This window comes from Cydia pomonella, chromosome 4, assembly GCF_033807575.1.
Source record: "Cydia pomonella isolate Wapato2018A chromosome 4, ilCydPomo1, whole genome shotgun sequence".
NCBI lineage: Eukaryota > Metazoa > Arthropoda > Insecta > Lepidoptera > Tortricidae > Cydia > Cydia pomonella.
In genome coordinates, this window is record NC_084706.1 from 14,717,875 (window position 1) to 14,737,710 (window position 19,836).

The 19,836-nt window shown below is 35.4% G+C and overlaps 1 protein-coding gene across 2 annotated transcripts in view; it reads right to left on the reverse strand.

Moving 5' to 3' along the window:
* LOC133517142 (hemicentin-1-like) overlaps positions 1-16,034 on the reverse strand; it is a 292,977-nt gene extending 276,943 nt beyond the window's left edge. For both annotated transcript variants that reach the window (XM_061850306.1, XM_061850305.1), the window contains exon 1: positions 15,581-16,034. The gene's annotated coding sequence lies outside the window, so the exon portion shown is untranslated. The remainder of the gene's footprint in view (positions 1-15,580) is intronic.
* Between the last annotated feature and the right edge of the window lie 3,802 nt (positions 16,035-19,836).

The following is a 19,836-nucleotide window of genomic DNA, read 5'->3' on the forward strand; positions in this document are numbered from 1 at the left end:
ATTCTCCTGCTACATTTATGCACTTATGCATTCGATTGAACCAACTTTCAAAACAGGAAAAATACTGTTCTTGAAGGTCAAAAAAAAAGTCGCCTGAATTCGTCCACTGCTTCATCCGCCGTCAAAAATCGTCGTCCATGTAATGATTTTTTTACCTTGGGGAACAGAAAAAAATCACACGGAGCCAGGCTATAGGGAGGATGTGTTAGCAGTTGTACTCCTGATTTGTTCAAAAACTCTATAATTCTGGCAGCCGTGTAAGCAGGAGCATTATCTTGATGAAAAGTGATGCTCCGGGTTTCACTACTTGGACAGCTGACGCTCAGCTCCTGGAAGGCCCGTGGCAAGCAATTTTCACTGTACCATACTTCTCGTACCTGTTTTCTGATCTTCAAGTGGAATTACAGCTATACAGGCCCACTACGTCAAAAATAAAACAGCAACCATTTTTTTGTTGATGCTTCGGCCGCGAACTATTTTAGAGGGTAAATCATCTTCAAAGACCCATTCTGTTAATTGCTGTTTTGTAAATGGGTCATAGCTATATATCCAAGATTCGTCGGATGTCATAATATAGGTCACTTGTTGTGAATTGTCTCCTTCGAATTTATTTAGCATAAATTTGCACCAATCAACACGTCCATCTTTTTGCTCCTGTGTGGGAGAATGTGGTATCCATCGAGACGCAACCTTCCGAACTTAAAGGTGACTGCTTGGAATTCAACCTTCAGTTCGATCTGAATCTCTCGCTGGGTAATGTTTAGAGATTCTTTGATTAGCCACTCCACCCTGAGGACTTTTTCTGGAGTGACTGCCGTTGGCGGTCGCCCCGGTCTAGGATCATTTGTGACGTGCCAAAAGATGAGGATAATGCCCCAAAAGCAATGGTTAAATTTTCATGAGAATTCTTGTAAGTTAGCCTTCTTTTATAATCGTAATATATCATAGTACGAAATGCTTCCCGCGTGGAATGAAGGTATCCATTGTTGCGACCTTTTTTTTCTAATTTCATAAAAAAAAACTGACTTTTATATATATTAGTTTTATGTTTCTTTAGTATAACATTTAACACGTAAAGTTTTCTTACTATCAGTATAGGTATGTCACAAGTTTTATAAAGTTCAGTTGTAGCAAAAGTAAACGGCTTTGAGTACATACATGACCTAACAGTGCCGTCTAGCCCTTTCAAATTCACGGAATTTAGTTTTTGTGGCCCCACTCCAGATCGGTATACTATGTATATGTGAGAATTGATTGAGCTAAGGCAACATAAATTTGATTTAAAACAGTTTTTGTGGCAGCGTGTCTTAGGTTTTTAAACAACCATATTAGTTAACGTTGTCATAATGTCCTATAATATTTATTCATTATTATTTGTTCCTGAGTCATGGGTGTTTTCTAGTGTAAATAAGTATGTATTTGTATTTATCTATATACGTATGTACCCTAGTAGCCTATATAGTACAAGCTTTGCTTAGTTTGGGGCTAGGTTGATCTGTGTAAGATTGTCCCAAAAAAAAAATTATTTCTTTCGTTTTCGTTATTAAGTTGGGCTGAACTGAGTTTATACTAGCTAAATACTAACAGTTCAACTAATTGGTTGTAATGATATAACTATTAACTGTTAAATAATGATTACATTACTATGTACAAATATTGCGTTTAAAGCGCTGGTGGTAAAATTATGTACGAAACATCATTTGATATTTACCAGTCGCTTTTTGGTGAAGGAAAACATCGTGACAAAACCGGACTAATCCCAATAAGGCATAGTTTACCCTCTGGGTTGGCAGGTCAGATGGCAGTCGCTTTCGTAAAAATTTGTGACTACGCCAATTCTTAGGATTAGTTGCCAAGCGGACCCCAGGCTCCCATAAGCCGTGGTAAAATTCCGAGACAACGTGAAGAAGATGAGTATATTGCGTTTAAAATGTAAGCGTGTAATTGGTACGAGTATTACACATTACCCACCAATCATTATCTGCTCACAACACACCCGAGAGTGTCAAATACAATATGTCTCTAATTCTCGGGCATAGATCTAAATACCTTGGCGCATGCAAATGGTTATATTATTTGTCCCCACCCTTTAGTTTGCGACATATTATGTACTCGTGTGTTTCCGATACGGGGTGGATTTCAAAGCCAACTGTTTCCTATTCTGAATGCTATATGAAATGATATTGTTAGGACTGAAATTGTAAATGCTGATCAAAATAAATATTCTTGTAAGGGCCCAATTTTCATTAATGGTGAATGCGATGTGAAGGGCTACTCTTTCTTATCTCTTGTTGCCATAGTTACGGTCCATTCATTACATGAAAACAAATTTTAAACCAGGAGGCCACGTAAATAAAAAAAGAAGTTCATTAGTTTTAAAATATAATATAATGGATGGACCTTGTTTACGAATACAAATAAGTTTGTAAAAATATACCGAAAACTCCGGGGTAGGTATGTTTGTACAAACATGAGAGCTACCTCCATGATATCTTTCACTTACTTATTTAGCGAAGAATAACGAATTGGAACTACAAATAGTTTTCAAAATTAAATGAAAGCTCTGGACTCGAAAGGTCAAGTATTTGCATAAAATCTTTAACTACTATTATTGCGTTAGTCCCTCAGTATTACGTCGGTCCCAAAAGATTTAACGCTCTACATGGCTCCTAAAACTAGTTTAATTATACAATCGTTCAAATAATTCATATTGCTCCATAAATTAAAATGTTGACTTGAGCAGTCATTTGTGAAACTGCCATTTTTATATTTTATAGCGCTTTTGTGACATTCGATGAAAATTATTTACACGCGCTATTGTGAAAAAAACAAAGTTAACAAAAACAGCGACGCAGCAACAGTGTGTTATAACAGGAGGCGGGAAGAGAACTTTCTGGCGATGTTGAATTGTCATAATGAGTTTTCATTTATGACTTTCGATTTTCATATATCGAATCAATATAGAAACACAACATTATTAGAAGTAGAGGTAAACAACAAGCGGCCTCATCCAGATAAATTTTGTGTAAGTGTAGTTGAAAACGTGAAACAGGTATATGCAATTAAAACAATGACAAATTAAAAGTTAACACTTTTACATTTAATCAGTTCAGTTCAGTTTTTTTTTTTTTCAATTTCATGTTTAAAGTGTGTTTTCATACTTGCAAGTTTTATATTAGTTTCTCTATAAAAGAACTGATTTTAAATTACTTCTTTGGATGGGTAGGGGTGAGTAAATACTCTGAATTTACTCAAAACACCTGACAAATGAGTGTATTTACTCATTTAGGTGAGTAAAAACGGCTGTTAATAAAATATTTTAAAAATTGAGATTTAAGAAATAATTTTTAACGTATATTAACAATATTTACATAATAAAAAGCATACAGGATGCTTAATTCTTGAGAAAAAGGGTAATCATCAATGAGAGGCAAATTGTGATAATACGAAGTTAACAATGTTGTTATTAATAAGAAGGTATTTACTTTTAAAATATAGGAGTTAAGTTCTATCGATGTTCTACTCGTAGATAACTGCATGTCGCGCAAAAGTGAATGTTTACGCTGCATTTACGACCTTTTATTAAAGGTTTCTAAAGAAAACTGTAAAATTCGACTCAACCGATCACGCTCAAAGTATTTTTTTAGTACTCTATTCTACGGCTAATCTTCCGATATTTTTTCATAATTTTTTTGAACTTTAGTTTGAAAGTTAAAGACTGATAAACATTATTTCGGCCTTTAGAAACCGGTTTTTTCCAAAAGTGTTCAATTTATCCAAAAAAGTTTTTAGAAACTTTCAAGTTATTTTTAAAGTCCCATTTAATGATTGTAACACGTTGGTGGTTTCTGTTTTTTTTTTGCGACAATTAGTTACATGTATGGAGTAAAAAAAATATTAAAAGAATATTTCTTACAAATAATTATTGAGTACTTAATTCAGTAGTGGCTTACAAAATACACCCATATTTCAAATGTATATGTCCCTTTCAGCACTCTAAATAATTTATACCCACCAATTTGGGTATAAACTAGAAAACTAGTAGTAGCCACATTTAAACTAGATTGTAAGACAGCGGAAAAACGCCTGAGTATAAACATTATTCACCAGAATATTCAGGGATTTTCCAACAAAGAATTAGAAGTAGGTTTATTTTTAGATAATAATAATGTTGAATTTATGTGTGTTACTGAACATTGGCTGAAACATGAACAGTTGTTATTTGATTTTGTTAATTTAAATTAGTCAGTTCTTTTACTAGAAAATCTGGTTATTCATGGTGGTTCCCTTATAATTGTCAAAAATTGCATGAAATCTAAAGGGCGTAAAGATATTTTAAATTATTCCATAGATAGAATTGTAGAAATGTCCTGTGTAGAATTAGAAAAATATATTATTGTATGTGTTTATAGACCGCCATCAGCTGACTTCAGCACATTTGAAACTACAATGGAAACTATGCTGAAGTTAGTATGTAAGGGACAAAAAACATGTTATAGTCTGTGGAGATTTTAATGTTAACCTGCTCGAGTCATCTAGTAATGCTGTTAAAATATTGTGTTTATTGAAATCGTTTAATTTATTTCACTTATTCCTTGAACCTACCCGGGTAGGTGTAACTAGTGCGACATATCTGGATAATATATTTTGTAATTGTGAATGTGTAGATAAGCAAATATTTAACTGTTTTAATTCTGATCATAGCGGTCAAAGGGCTGTTTTCTTATCCACGAACAATAACATGGGTCTGTAGATCCATTGCTAGTTCACGCTTGGAATCATTCAAAAATGAAATTAATAAAAATCTTTGTATGTTACCATTTTCACAGTACAACTGTAATAGTTTGTATGAAGATGTTTTTGGTGTAAGTCTTAGTAAGTGTAATAATTTTTTTAAAGTGAAATCTATTAGTGGGTCAAAAACTAAAATAATTTTTTGTGAATGGGCTACTGCAGGCAAATATTAAAGAAGAAAAAGGCTTTATGAACTTTATGGTGAGAGGGAGCTGAACAAAAATTCAGATTTCCTGGACTATGTAAGGAACTACACAAAAATCTTCAAGAGAGTGTGTTTAACAGCCAAGACAAACTATATTAGTTCTAAACTGAAAGTATCGGACAACAAAGTGAAGACAACATGGAATATTATAAATAGGGAATCTGGTAAATGTAAATCACGCGATTGTCAAGTCAACATTGTCTCGGATAAACAACTTATCATGTCCAACAACGATGTTGCCTCGGCATTCGAAGATTATTTTTCTAAAATAGCTATTAATACCACGAAATGCCTACAATCATCTTCGTCTCGAGCTCATTCACTACTTTGCGCTAATGTTAAGAAATGTAATATAATTTTTGAATTTAGTCAAGTAGATTCAGCAAATATTGTTAAAACTTTCAAGTCACTCAATTTAAAGAAAACAGAAGACTTATGGGGAAAATCAGTTAGAGTCATCAGTCATGTCATAGACGTAATAGCGCCTTACTTAGACGTAATTTATAATATTTCAATTTCACAAGGCGTCTTTCCAGATCTTATGAAGTATAGTAAAGTCACACCTCTTTTTAAATCGGGTGTTTCGAGTGATATGACTAATTTCCGTCCAATATCAATACTCCCTGTACTAAGTAAAGTTTTTGAAAAGTTAATGTCAAATGATTTATTGGGTCACTTCAACAGACATAGATTATTTACAAGCAATCAGTTCGGTTTCACAAAGGGCCGTTCCACGATCGATGCTGCTTCGGTACTCATTAAAAATATTTATAATATTTGGGAAAATTCTTGTGATGCAATTGGCATATTTTGTGATCTTTCTAAAGCATTTGATTGTGTGGAGCATGGAACGCTCATTATGAAATTAGAACACTATGGTCTATCAGAAAATGCCCTAAACTTTATGTCTTCCTATCTTAGCAATAGAACACAAACAGTTATTGTAAACAAAACCCAGTCTAGCGGAACTGTAGTCCAATTAAGAGTGCCACAAGGTTCTATTTAGGGTCCATTCCTGTTTTTGGTTTATATAAATGATTTGCCATGTATAGTAGAAAACCTGTGTGAAATAGTTCTTTTTGCTAATGACACATCACTACTTTGTAAAGTTGATCGGAAATCTACTGATTACAGTGTAATTAATATCACACTTGCACTTAATGCTAAGAAAACCAAATGTATTAGATTTTCTTTGCCGAATGTTAAACCAGTCGAGACTAAGATACTTTTGAATAATGAATGCTTAGAGATGGTAGATAAAGTACTGTTTCTTGGTTTAACATTGGACAAAAATCTACAATGGAGTCCTCACATAAGAACGCTAGCAAACAAATTAAGTTCGGCCGCTTACGCCGTTAGGAGAATCAGGCACTAGACTAATATTGAGACACAGCTCGCCTTGTCTATTATAGTTATTTTCATAGTGTAATGTCATATGGTATTCTGGTTTGGGGCAATGCAGCTTAAATACAGACTATATTTGTCTTCCAAAAGAGAGCCATTCGTTCTATTTATAACTTAAAAGCACGTGAATCATTAAGAGAACATTTCAAATAAATTAATATTTTAACTGTAGCTTTCCAATACATCTATGATACTTTTATTTATGTTGTTAAGAATCTAGACTCCTTCACTCAGATAATTTAGATGTCCATAACTATAACACTAGAAATAAAAATAAGCTTTCTATCAAAAAGTTTCGTGTCCGCAAAGTACAAAAGTCATTCGTTGGGCAATGCATTCATTTTTATAACGTTACCTTACGATGCTTTAAGATTACCCTTGCCAGCTTTTAAGAATTACTTTAAAAAGTTATTCATGTTGAAAACTTATTACAGAGTCGAGGACTACTTGACAGACAAACATGCATGGTCCAAACCAGAAATTGTAAAAACAAGTAGCAATTAAAATCATTGTATTATGTGTATATGTAAAATCATTGTATAGGCGACACAGCTCAGGTAAGAAAGCACATCAAATATTTTTGTAGATATAGCAATCTGTCAGATTTATATAATGTATATTCTCATTTCTTAATTAATTTTATTCGAAGAATTTGATGTTTTCTGAAAGAGCTACGTATTTGTATGATTTGATATGACATATATATTTTTTATCAAATTTCTCTAAAGAAAAGTAGCTACTGTATGTAATTGCATGATTTCTATCGTAATCTAAATTGTATTTTTTTTTCTTATTTAATGCATGTTGATTATAAGATGTAATGTTTTGAAAAGATGTGTCCCGCAGAGTTACTTGCCAGTCCTTATTGGGATACCCTCCTCCAATTGAGGGGGGATTTAAATCTTCTCGGGTCAGAGGTTGGAGCGGGTACACGGTTAGAGCCGGTGTAGCTTTATTTGACATTTATAAGCGCATTGTAATATGCCGAATAATAAAATATATTTGTCTAAATACTGCTAAATTGAATAACTACTGAGTAGAAAAGGAACGCTCTACGTCGGCAGAGGTGAGAGGTGCATACTTATAGTAGTTAATTAATTTTTCATCGTCGATACATTATTTTTCCAACCCCTTAGAATGTTCACGTATCGTGATTATCAGGATTTCTATCTAAAACTATTTTCATGATGTTTTTAGTTGCCCCTAGAGTAAACCAATCCAATATAATTATTACATTATCTAACATCATTAAAGATTCATTTAATGCCAAATTGTTACACTGCAAATTCTATAGAGTCACGAAAAATCAAGTAATTATCTCAGATAGTGATTCATCATGTAGCAAATGCTTGATTTATTTGTTAGGCGATTTTAACGCTCATCCGAATACGACTTTCTATAACGAATTATATAGTTTTTGTTTAGAGCAACAAATGTGTATAATAGACTCAGTGCTCTTGCCTTCGGACTCGTACACATATGTGAGCGATAGTCACGGGTGTACACGGTGGCTTGACCACTGCGTGGTATCAGCAGCTGCTAGACAAACAGTTATGTCAGCTAAAATACACTATGATGTGTACTGGTCCGATCACTTTCCCCTAGAGATTGTATGTAATTTAAATAAAAGTGTGCCAAAAATGAGTGAAAGGCAGGTTAGTGAGGCCAGCCAAGTAAATAATTTATTAAAGGGGGTAATTTGGGGGGACAGGGAAATATCACAAATAAAGGAATATGTAAAGATATGTAATAACAAGTTGAAACACATTGATTATCCTAGAGAATTGGAGGCATGCTGTGATAAATTATGTAATAACAATTGTCATAGGAAAATCATTGATAAGCTGTATAATTCTATTACGGGGGCACTTGTTGAGGCGTCTATTGGTAGCTGTGGCAGAGAGCGGCCTAGGGGACGAGGTTATGTGACCGGCTGGAACAAACATGTCCGGGGGGCTCACTTGAAGGCGAGGCTTTGTTTTCAGGAATGGTGTACACATGGGAAGCCTAAGTCAGGTAGTTTATATGAGAAAATGTGCAGTACCAGGAAAGAATTTAAAGCCAAACTGAAGTTTTGTCAAAACAACAAAGACCAAATTAGAATGGATATAATTGCATCACACCACAAGTCAAAAAACTTCGTACAGTTCTGGAAATCCACTAATAAGGTAACTCCTCGAGTGAGTCCGCCAGCCAGTGTTGAGGGTATTAGTGAGCCTAGGGATGTAGCCAACCTTTTCATGAATCACTTCAAAGTACAACCGCTGCCAGTTGCCGGGAGTGGGCAGATGCTTGATGATGGGAGTCGCGCGCCTGGTGACACCCCGATCAGAATTACGCCAGCAGAAGTGTCTAAGGTGATCCGACAGATGACGAGAGGTAAGTCGCCAGGGCACGACGGCCTCAGCATTGAGCATCTGCAATATGCAGGCGTACATCTGCCGAGAGTCCTTGCCATGTTTTATACATTTTGCTTACGCCACAACTACTTACCGAATGACCTCATGAAGACGATAGTCGTGCCCATCATAAAAAATAAGACAGGTGATGCCTCCGACAGGTCCAATTACCGGCCAATCTCGCTGGCTACTATCTTGGCTAAGGTACTGGACAGTGTGCTTAACATGTATATGAACAAACATATTAACCTGCATGACGCCCAGTTTGGCTTCCGACCGGGACTATCCACGGAGTCAGCGGTTCTATGTCTTAAGCACACTGTTCGGTATTATACTGAGAGGAACACGCCAGTCTACGCATGCTTTTTGGACTTGTCGAAGGCATTTGATCGGGTGTCATACCAAGTGTTGTGGAATAAGTTATGCGTGAGCTCAAGTTTACCAGATGAAGTCATAAATATTCTAAGATACTGGTATGACAGCCAATCAAACGTAGTTCGATGGACGGGGGCATATTCTGATGTCTATAAAATGGAGTGTGGGGTTAGACAGGGGGGGTTAACTTCGCCCACTTTGTTTAACATATATATTAACGGCTTGATTGAGGAGCTCAGCAGTGCGGGTGTCGGATGTTCGGTTGATGGTTGTTTCGTCAACAACATAAGCTACGCAGACGACATGGTACTGCTGAGCCCCTCAATCAGTGGACTTAGGATTCTGCTTGATATATGTGACAGATATGCGGTGGCCCATGGACTAAAATATAATGTGCAAAAGAGTGAGGTATTACTGTTCAAGTCTGGCGCTAAAACATATCCCATTCCGCCAATAATGCTCAGTGGTTCTCCTCTTCAAACAGTAACTAGATTTAAATACTTGGGTCACTGGGTTACTGACACTCTTAAAGATGATGCTGACATAGAAAGGGAGCGCAGAGCACTGTCGGTAAGGTGTAACATGCTCTCTCGCAGGTTTGCACGCTGTTCTAAGGAGGTGAAAATTACCTTGTTTAAAACGTATTGTCAAACCCTATACACGTGCAACCTGTGGAGTGACTACACTAAAAAAGCCTACAGTGCTCTGCGCGTCCAGTACAATAACGCCTTCAGGGGGTTGTTGGGGCTGCCCTGGCGCTGCAGCGCGTCAGGGATGTTCGCCGCATGGAGAACCGACGGTTTCCAAGCCGTGATGCGGAAGCGGACAGCGTCCCTGGGCGAACGTGTTCGGGGCAGTACCAACACTCTCCTGAAAGTGATTGCTGAGAGGATGGACAGCCCTATCCTTATTCACTGGATGTCGCTGCATGCCAATCCAAACTGCAATTATACTTTTTACTAACACACTTAGCCGTAAGTCATTACTAACATAATATGGATGTTTTTGTCCGAAATAAATGTTTCATTTCATTTCATTTCAATGCTTATTTTCTAATATTTTTATTGCGTTTCTTATGGCCGTAGAATCCGGACTGTTGAACTGAGCGACAATATCCTTAATTTTTATCATAGTGAACTGTCGTATGTATAATTATAGGTTCAGGTGGCAAGGGTAAGGGATGGATATTTTTACCCATAGTACATGGTATGCTTTATTTGGGGTTAGGTCGATCTATGAAAGATATCCCCCAATAAAAAAACTTATTATTTAATTATTTTGAATGTCAAAAGACTAATACCTAGATATCTTTAATTTGAGGTGTAAAATTTTAAATATTATAAATAAATGACTATGACAATGACTAGTCAAAGGTCATCAGAATATTGCCCACTACCGACATAACACATAACCGACAAAACAATACTGATCAAAATTAAAGTCCGATATATCGATAACATATAGGTAAAGTCTACAAATGAAAACTGAATAACAATTCATAAGTGCCACGGAAATTCCGGTCATTATAACATAAACTACTTGGAATCACAAATAAAGCAAAATGGTTGTTGATTTTGACAATATAGTAGCATCTACAAATTGTATTTTTATCAGTGACTGAATGATATATTTACCAAAACCCAGTACCTATCTAGTCAACTTTATTATTTATACGTTTTAAAACCCCTATTTAAATAATCCCTAATTCTACTTTTTTAATAACGCTTCATTGACTACCGAAACAAAAATAGAGATATCTAAATAAGTAACTATAGACCAGTTAGAACTTTCAGGCTTGGAGGCTATTGAATAATAAAAGAGGTCATTAAAAAACTGAAACTCATTACAGCTGCGTATACTAACGCTCACCCCCACATGCAAGCCTAGTCATTAATAACGTTCGTGCCAACTAATCCAGTCGCTTTTTGCGTATGGATATATCGTACAAAATATTTCTCGCGATTCAGGTCACCTCTAGATGGAAAACCACATTTTTAAGCAAAACTATTTTAAATTATGGCGATTTGCTCTACAAAACAATTATCCATAACCTTATACTTTTATATAGCAATTGAAGCCAATGGATCTGTTTTCAGATTTATGCTCAAATAGTGTATTTTAATTTAGATTCGAATATATAGAATTTTTTTTTTGCTTTGATGTCTTCTGTTCATTGATCCATCCATTTTTTTTTTCGGTATTTAATTAAAACAAGTTTATTAGGCATCTTCTATAAAGTTTACATTACTGTTGCGACTTTACGTCTGTGACGTTGATGCGGACGCTGTCTTTTTCAATATCCTTGAGAAAAAGTGACGTTCATCGCCGCATTGCTGATCTGACACTCTTTTACTCAAGGAAATTGTCAGTTACAGCGCCCGCGTCAACGCCGCAACAGTAATACAGCTGCAGTTGTCATCTATTTGTATATATCACTTTAACAATGTGATTTAGTTTTTTTATCCCTACAGTTGTTAGTTAAAACACATACCGTATTATAAATATTCGAGATAAACATTCAAATAGTTGCCCTCCGCGGTATTCAAATCCAGGACATATGGGTATTTTTTAACCCCTTTCCAGATCCGGGCGGTTCGATATAATTGCGTATCACTTAGAAAAAATCTGAACGGGCTTACAAACCAGTTGACCGTTTGTAACTGTTATCGATATGTTAAAAATATAAAAATTATAAGTTTATAGGACTAGAGGGTTCCAAACAAAAATTGCTCAAAAGATAAAACTTTTTGTAAATGTTTTTCAGTTTTTTGCATTTAATTTTAATCAAGTCCGACAGAAGTTTTTATTTCTTTCTCAAAGATTAATAGAAAGGGCCAAGTGCGAGTCGGACTCTCCCATAAAGGGTTCCGTACCATTTATGACGTATTAAAAAAAATCTACTTACTAGACCTCGTTCAACATTTTACCACTTTGGACACACATTTTACCACTTTGGAAGTGTCTCTCGCGCAAACTATTCAGTTTAGAAAAAAATGATATTAGGAACCTAAATATCATTTTTGAAGACCTATCCATAGATACCCCACACGTATGGGTTTGATGAAAAAAGATTTTTTGAGTTTCAGTTCTAAGTATGGGGAACCCCCAAAATTGTTTTTTTTCTATTTTTGTGTGAAAATCTTAATGCGGTTCATAGAATACATCCACTTACTAAGTTTGAACAGTATAGCTGTTATAGTTTGGGAAAAAAGTGGCTGTGACAAAATTGGAAAGACAGACGGACATGACGAATCTATAAGGGTTCCGTTTTTTGCCATTTGGCTACGGAACCCTAAAAAGGAAACACGTACGGAAACTAAGTGTCCAGTTTTTTGTTTAGTCTTGTTTTATCCATTTAGTAGGGATAGAAAACTATGTAGCATGCGTCGTATGTAAACTCAAGTAACGTACAGGAAATTCAGTTTAATTATTTGGGTATAACGATAGACTCTGTAGCAAATTGGATAGTACATATTCAACAAGTTAAAAGGTAGAATGTCAAAATGTCTATAGGCAGTTTATATACTGAAATCAAACACAAGTGTATCCGCGTCCTTGCAAATATACGTTTTCCAAAATAGTTGTAGCCCAGTTTTATTCAATATGGATTATTGACATTGCCCTCTCTTTATATACTGCATTGTGCCCTCTCTGTTCGCGAAACCCCCTACTTATTTGAAGTAAAGCAAGATAAGCAGAGAACTACAGAGCGGTACAGAAATAAACTATTAATCCTAATATGCACTTTACATGGGTATGTATAAAAATAGCCCGCACTTTACAAACATCGTAATTACTAAAAAGAACCCCGGAACTATGTATTTACAAACAAGCTAAAAAATATATTAATTGAAAAATGTTATTAACACAAAGAAGTTTTTGTAGCAAAAACAAGTGTTTGAGAAAATTAAACATCGATAAATCTTTTATCGATAAGTCAGTCATGAATTCATAATAATTAAGAGATGTAAATTCTACTTGCTGTTAATTGCCGAGAAATTTCAAGAATGAAAATTAATTACAAATCTTTACATAATTTTCTTTAAGTAGTGCATTTATTTTGTACTTGAAAAAATAACATAAACCACGACACGACGATAGTGTTGACGACCGGTCTGGCCTAGTGGGTAGTGACCCTGCCTATGAAGCTGATGGTCCCGGGTTCAAATCCTGGTAAGAGCATATATTTGTGATGAACACGGATATTTGTTTCTGAGTCATGGGTGTTTTCTATGTATTTAAGTATTTCTAAATATTTATATATTATATATATCGTTGTCTAAGTACCCTCAACACAAGCCTTATTGAGCTTACTGTGGGACTTAGTCAATTTGTGTAATAATGTCCTATAATATTTATTTATTTATAAACCGTAGTATACAGTGCATTTAAGTTTCATTTCTCCACTACCTAAAGGTTGTCTGGAAGAGATCGCTCTGTAGCGATAAGGTTACCTCTTTCTGCATGTATTATATGTTTCCATGTACATTTTTTCAGAGGTTGTGCAATAAAGAGGATTTGTATTGTGTTGTACAGTGCTAAAAGAATAGAATACGACCAATATATTAAAGAAGATATCGAACGTGTTGTGTATTTTACGGTAGCTATCTTCACTTCATAAACTAGTGGCTCTGTGAGCTGTAGACCTCGCGAGCATAGCTTAAAACTGAATAAATGTATGGCTCCGCTGCTTAGAAGAATTTATAAAAACTAAATTGAGATAAAAACATAATTATCGAATAGGATGGTCCAACTTTGTATGTAGAAAAAAAAGTGGAACAGATTTTGTCTACACAAGGCTGCCTTTATTATATTATGGAATAGTAATCTATGTGCCAAATTTGAACTAATTTGCAAATGATTTAGTGGTCGCTATGATTTTATGATTTGCAATATCGACCGTCATATTACCGCGATAAAAAATTGACCGCCATATTTTTAACATAATACTCTAACTAATAAATAAAACGTATAAAGAGCCCTTATAGACATTTCCAAAGCAGAATTATTGATGGATCAATTTATTTTCATACAATTTTGTACGGCAAAATTGTTTCATTTATAGCTCTAAATGATGTCTAATTGCTCTAAATTGTCTATTGCTATGGACACCTTTTACGTATATTGGAATAAAAATACCCGCATCGAAAATGAATTTTCATAACTTCAAATTTTTGGACCACCCTTTATATATCGAACTTACCCAAAAAAATTCACGGAAATCGGTTTAAAAATGCGATCTGTAAAGTAGAATAGATGGACATATGAAACAATGTTTGCCTAACAGGCCAAATCGAGCGTACACTGATATCATTAACACCTAAAAGATGTCATTCAGTTATCGTGCATTTCGCTCGTATTCCTTATGTATTGGCGCAAGCGAGACGCTTGATAACTAAATAAAATGGTTCATATATCATTCGTGTATTCTGACGTCAGTGTACGTTCGAAATTTCTGTAAATAGCTGTAACCGAGATGCTTCGTGCATGTCGGTTTGTTTGGTTTGTCAGTCTTTTCAGTATTTTTTCCTCCTCGAAGTCCTCGAGTTGCTGTTTTAGCGAGGCGATCCAAATTAAAAGGATAATTTTATTAAGACATTGAACCCGAGAAACCGCAACGTATAAGCAACCTACAGCAAGATAGCCAAGGTCGACCACTACTCTAAGTAATTTAAAGGTAACGTTCGGAATCCCGACCGCAGCTGCACTACTGCCGCAGTATTTGTAGCGCGACATTACTGCCGACTACATTACGGCTACTGACATAACGGTCAACTACTGTAGTAGTATTGCAGCGCGACAACACCGCCGGATAAATTTATAGAAAATGTGACCCTGCAATACTGTGCAGTCGGCCGCAGCAGTATTTTGGTAACGTTCGCATACCGACCGAATATTGCTGACTGAATTACTGTCGCAAATATCAAAATTGGTGCTGCTGCCCGCAATTTTGACATTTGCGTCAGTAATGCAGTTAGCAGTATTGTCAATCTGCAACATTTAGTTATCGTGCATCTCACTCGCGCCTTTTAATGTCAGTGTAGGTTCGACTTGGCCTGAATATCGAAGAATGTTCATTAAGTAAGTATTAAAAACATTATTTAATATGTCCAAAGAAGTTAGGTGGTCGGAACGCTTGACTTTATATTTAACCCTGTTGATACGAATTTGTGGAAGCAATATCAGTAATTTATGAAAACAATCGATAAAGGTCAGGTATGTACTTAGTACTCACTTGTACTACGTAGTTTTGAAACGCAAATACTATAAATATTTCAATCAGTTAATTGATCAATTTTCCACGTTGACTTATAGATATTTCATCAAAATCTAAATTATATTCTTCAAAGCTGTACTTTGCCCGCAAGTAGGTATCATAACTTTTGCTAAAATTAAGACTCACCTTTATGTCAAACATCCATTTGTCACTTCACTATTATTCGTACACTACTTACAATAAGTTTATTAATTGTATGTTAAACTTTAAAACTTATCCTAAAGTTTACTACCACTCACTAACTCTAAACAGTGTCTTGGTCCTTACTATTATAGTCAATATTTAATTACATCCGTCCTTATTATTAATACATTGACAGGTGAAACTCGCGCGAAAATTCCGGCCTAAACCAGTACGAATCGGTTGAAACAAGTTGGAACTGGTCGGCGTGCGGCCAATTACTGAGGAAAGCACGCAAGTCCGCGTCAAAGGTGATGGTGCGCATGCTCCAAGACGATTGACACTCGTCGAGCTTATGTGAAATGCTAGAGCGAAATTCGTAAGTTACTTTTGTTTTATCAAAAATAAATTTGGTATCTTTGAAACAAGTTAACAATCATGTTGTGCGCCTTTTGTATCATTTATTTTGGACTTGAAATAAGTTACACGCACATCATAATTATTTACGAACGTTTATAGTGGTTTATAAAGCTACTGGACATTTTATACTGGCTAATAGAAATTATTTATTGTCAGACCACAGGTAAAAATATAAAAGATGTTAATGGTAATAAGTCCTTGTCCACAGTCTACCACGTTTATGGTGTACAATATTGAATATCATGCACAACATGCAGTCAAGTTATTTACATTATTTACATACAACATATAACATTATTTTATACAATAAGGTCCCCAATTTTATGTCATTACGCTACATCTGTATATGTCAAATTAATCATTATTATTATAATTATTACATTAATATTTTATAATTTACCATTGTTATTTATAAAGTCAAGTGGAGAATAAATCATTTTGCTCAATAGCCATTCATTAAACGATTTTTTAAATCTAGTACTGTCAAGGTTCTTGAATACATTCGGAATATTGTTATAAATCTTGATTGTCATGGAAAAAATGCTATTTTTATAAAATGTCGATTTAGTTTGATGCGTATTTACGATTTTGTACTCGTTTCTCAAGTTGCGGTGGAATTTGTCGTTCCTTTGATATAAATTAAGGTATTTTTTTTGAAACATAGCAACTTCTTTGATATATAAACAAGGTAGTAGTCAAATCTTATATTTATGAAAAAGAGGCTTACAGGAGTCTCTTTGAGATGCCCCACAGAGCGGTCTCACACATAGTTTCTGCATCTTAAAAACCGGTCTCACACATAGTTTCTGCATCTTAAAAACTTTTAACCAGTCGGTAGAGTTTCCCCAAAAAATTATACCGTACGTGATGCTAGACTGAATGTAACCAATATATGACATTAGTCCCGCTTTTTCCGATGCACTATGTATCAGCCTACGCATTGGAAAGACAAACTTTGAAAGTTTGGAGCATGGTTCGGTTATATGACATTGCCAATTACAATGACTGTCAAGAATGAGTCTAAGAAATTTAGTCGTCTCTGACTTTGTAATTACGTCTGGTTTATGCGTTATGTTAATTGCCAAACCTGGCCTACGGCTCGTATGAAATTGAACAAAGTGAGAATGTAATCCCTCTTTTTCGCATAAAATTGACTGTCATATTTTCTCACGGCATAACATGATTGGCATAACGCTATTTCGCATAAATGCCATTATCGTAATCCTTCAGTTCGCCTAAAAAGCTGTGTTCCTAATATATTATGCACATAATGGTTTTTGGCCGCATACAAAAATGACTAGTGTCGAAATTATATAACGTCAAACTTTATAATATTCAATGCGTTGAACAGATGCTTCTACTAATGTTGAAAATCCTAACATTGAAATGACTATACTTAACTAAAAATACTAATACAATTTATGTTATAATTTAAGGCTGTATAAAATGACGAAACTTACACTAATCGCTTATACACACTACACCGCGTTTATTTGTTTGTAGGGTCAGGGGCCTAGTCAAGATGATAATTGTTTATAGAAAACGAAGCAAAACGAACGAAACTTTCTATAGGTACATTTTTTACGCTAGGTGTTCCATTCGTTTTTTTGCAGAAGATTGTCATCTTGGCTAGGCCCCCAGGTCGGAAACGCTCAGTGGGGTACGTCTATAGGATACTTATTTGCATTACAATAATGTTCCTATTGAGTGAAGACCATCTGGAACCTTAGCGAACTCGGCGCCGTCCACTGGACAGAAACGGTTTTGGACAGAGAAGCATGGCGGTCTTTGGTGTCGGAGGCCAAGATCCACTTCGGGTCACTGCGCCACAGCAGTAAGTAATTAAGTATTGAATGAAGTAAATAACGCAATTGGTAACAAAAATATATTTAAGCAGCAAAACTAGGCTTCTATTCCTCGCCAAGCGCATGTTCTCGTGCAGTTTTAATTGCATATGTGCAGTGTTTTGAGAGAGTCACACAATCTAGTAGGGGAAGGGCCCTTCGGTCTGATGCCTTCAACTTTGCCCGTCATAATAACTCTCTCTAGGCTATCCGGAGAGTGGCGTGAGAGATAGTATAAAAAACAAGGTCATTGTGAAACAACTTGTTGAAAAAAAAAAACTCCTTAAGTCAAAAAGTCAAACCGAATTATTAACTAACACAAACGGGACTTAAGCGCGTATTAAGTTTTAAATTTACCTTCGACGTTTCGAGGACGGCGTTGTCCCCGTGGTCTCGGAGAAGACAGGCTAAAGTTGACATCAACATCTTCTAGCCGCGCGAGTTTTTCGAACTACCCGCACATGATCTTGTTTATTGACCTACACACACACACAGACAGACACATTTCGACAGAGTAACATCCCTAGTCAGCAGAATGTTCAAGTCAATAAACAAGATCAAGTGCCGGTAGTTCGAAAAACTCGCGCGGCTAGAAGATGTTGATGTCAACTTTAGCCAGTCTTCTCCGAGACCACGGGGACAACGCCGTCCTCGAAACGTCGGAGGTAAATTTAAAACTTAATACGCGATTAAGTCCCGTTTGTGTTAGTTAATAATGTGTAAAAATCGTGAAAGTTTAAATCAGTGTCAAAGCGAATTCATGTTAGGATTTCTGCACAATATTAAAAGAGTACAATAGTCATTTCCAATGTGGTGCACACATATTATGGCAGAACTGCGACCCCGACAAATACGAACTGTTGCCAGAAATGCAGGTTACGTTAGACAAGTACTGAGGCCCTCACAAAAACGAACTGTTGACATAAAAGCAGTTTAGGTTGGGTTGGAACTGCGACTCCCACAAAGACGAACTGTTGCCAGAAATGCAGGTTAGGTCAAAACTGCGACTCACACAAAGACGAACTGTTGCCAGAAATGCAGGTTAGGTTATGTTAGAACTGCGACCCTCACAAAGACAGGTTAGGTTAGGATTGATATTATGCATTAATCTATTGTCAAGAAATTAATATTGGGTAACTTACGCATTAGTATTATAAGTTTTAGGATATTCGAATTTAAGCTATACGGATACGCATATAGAAGGATCCCACATAAGAATCTTATGACCTGTAGGATAGAAATTTCTTAGACAAGATAAGTGTATGTGCATATAAATTAAGATATTCTAATTTAGGCTATACGGGTTATGCGTCTAGAAGGATTTGACATAAGAATCCTATATCCAGAATAAATATCCTGTAGGACAAAAATCTCTTAGGGAAGACAAGTGTATGCGCATAAAAATTTGGATAATCAATTTATTCGGATCAATAATTATGCCAAACGTTGTTATGCCAATAGTTGTTATGCGAAGTGAAAATAGGCAAGAAAAATTATTCGTTTCAATAAAGACCCTACTGAACGACTTCTCTATTGATTTTCATAATAATATTTAATAATAAAAATTATGTATGTTTTATGGACTTAGAATGTGATTTTATTTATTTTTTATTTTAAAGTACTTACCTGTCTTAATTTATTATAATTTTGGTATACCTAACGGTAAACAACTGAAACTGAAATTTACGCTTGTAGCTAAGCTTTGCTTACTTACGAGTAGTAGTTTTTGCCTACTTATCTGATTCATTACCTATCGCCTGAGATAAGTAGTAGGCTTTGCAGACTGGTAATTTTTTCTTGAACGTGTTAATTAACAATTTACCTCTTGAAAATAAAAAAAAACGCTTATTTTAAGATCATTTTAAATTCGCTATTTTACCGGCCAGTAAAAAAAATATAAATGTTTTATTATTTTAAACTGCTCTCGCACGTTCCTAGACGGGTGACCTATATAAGAGTAAGTTGAATGAGATGACCACTATGTTTGCTGTACCTACA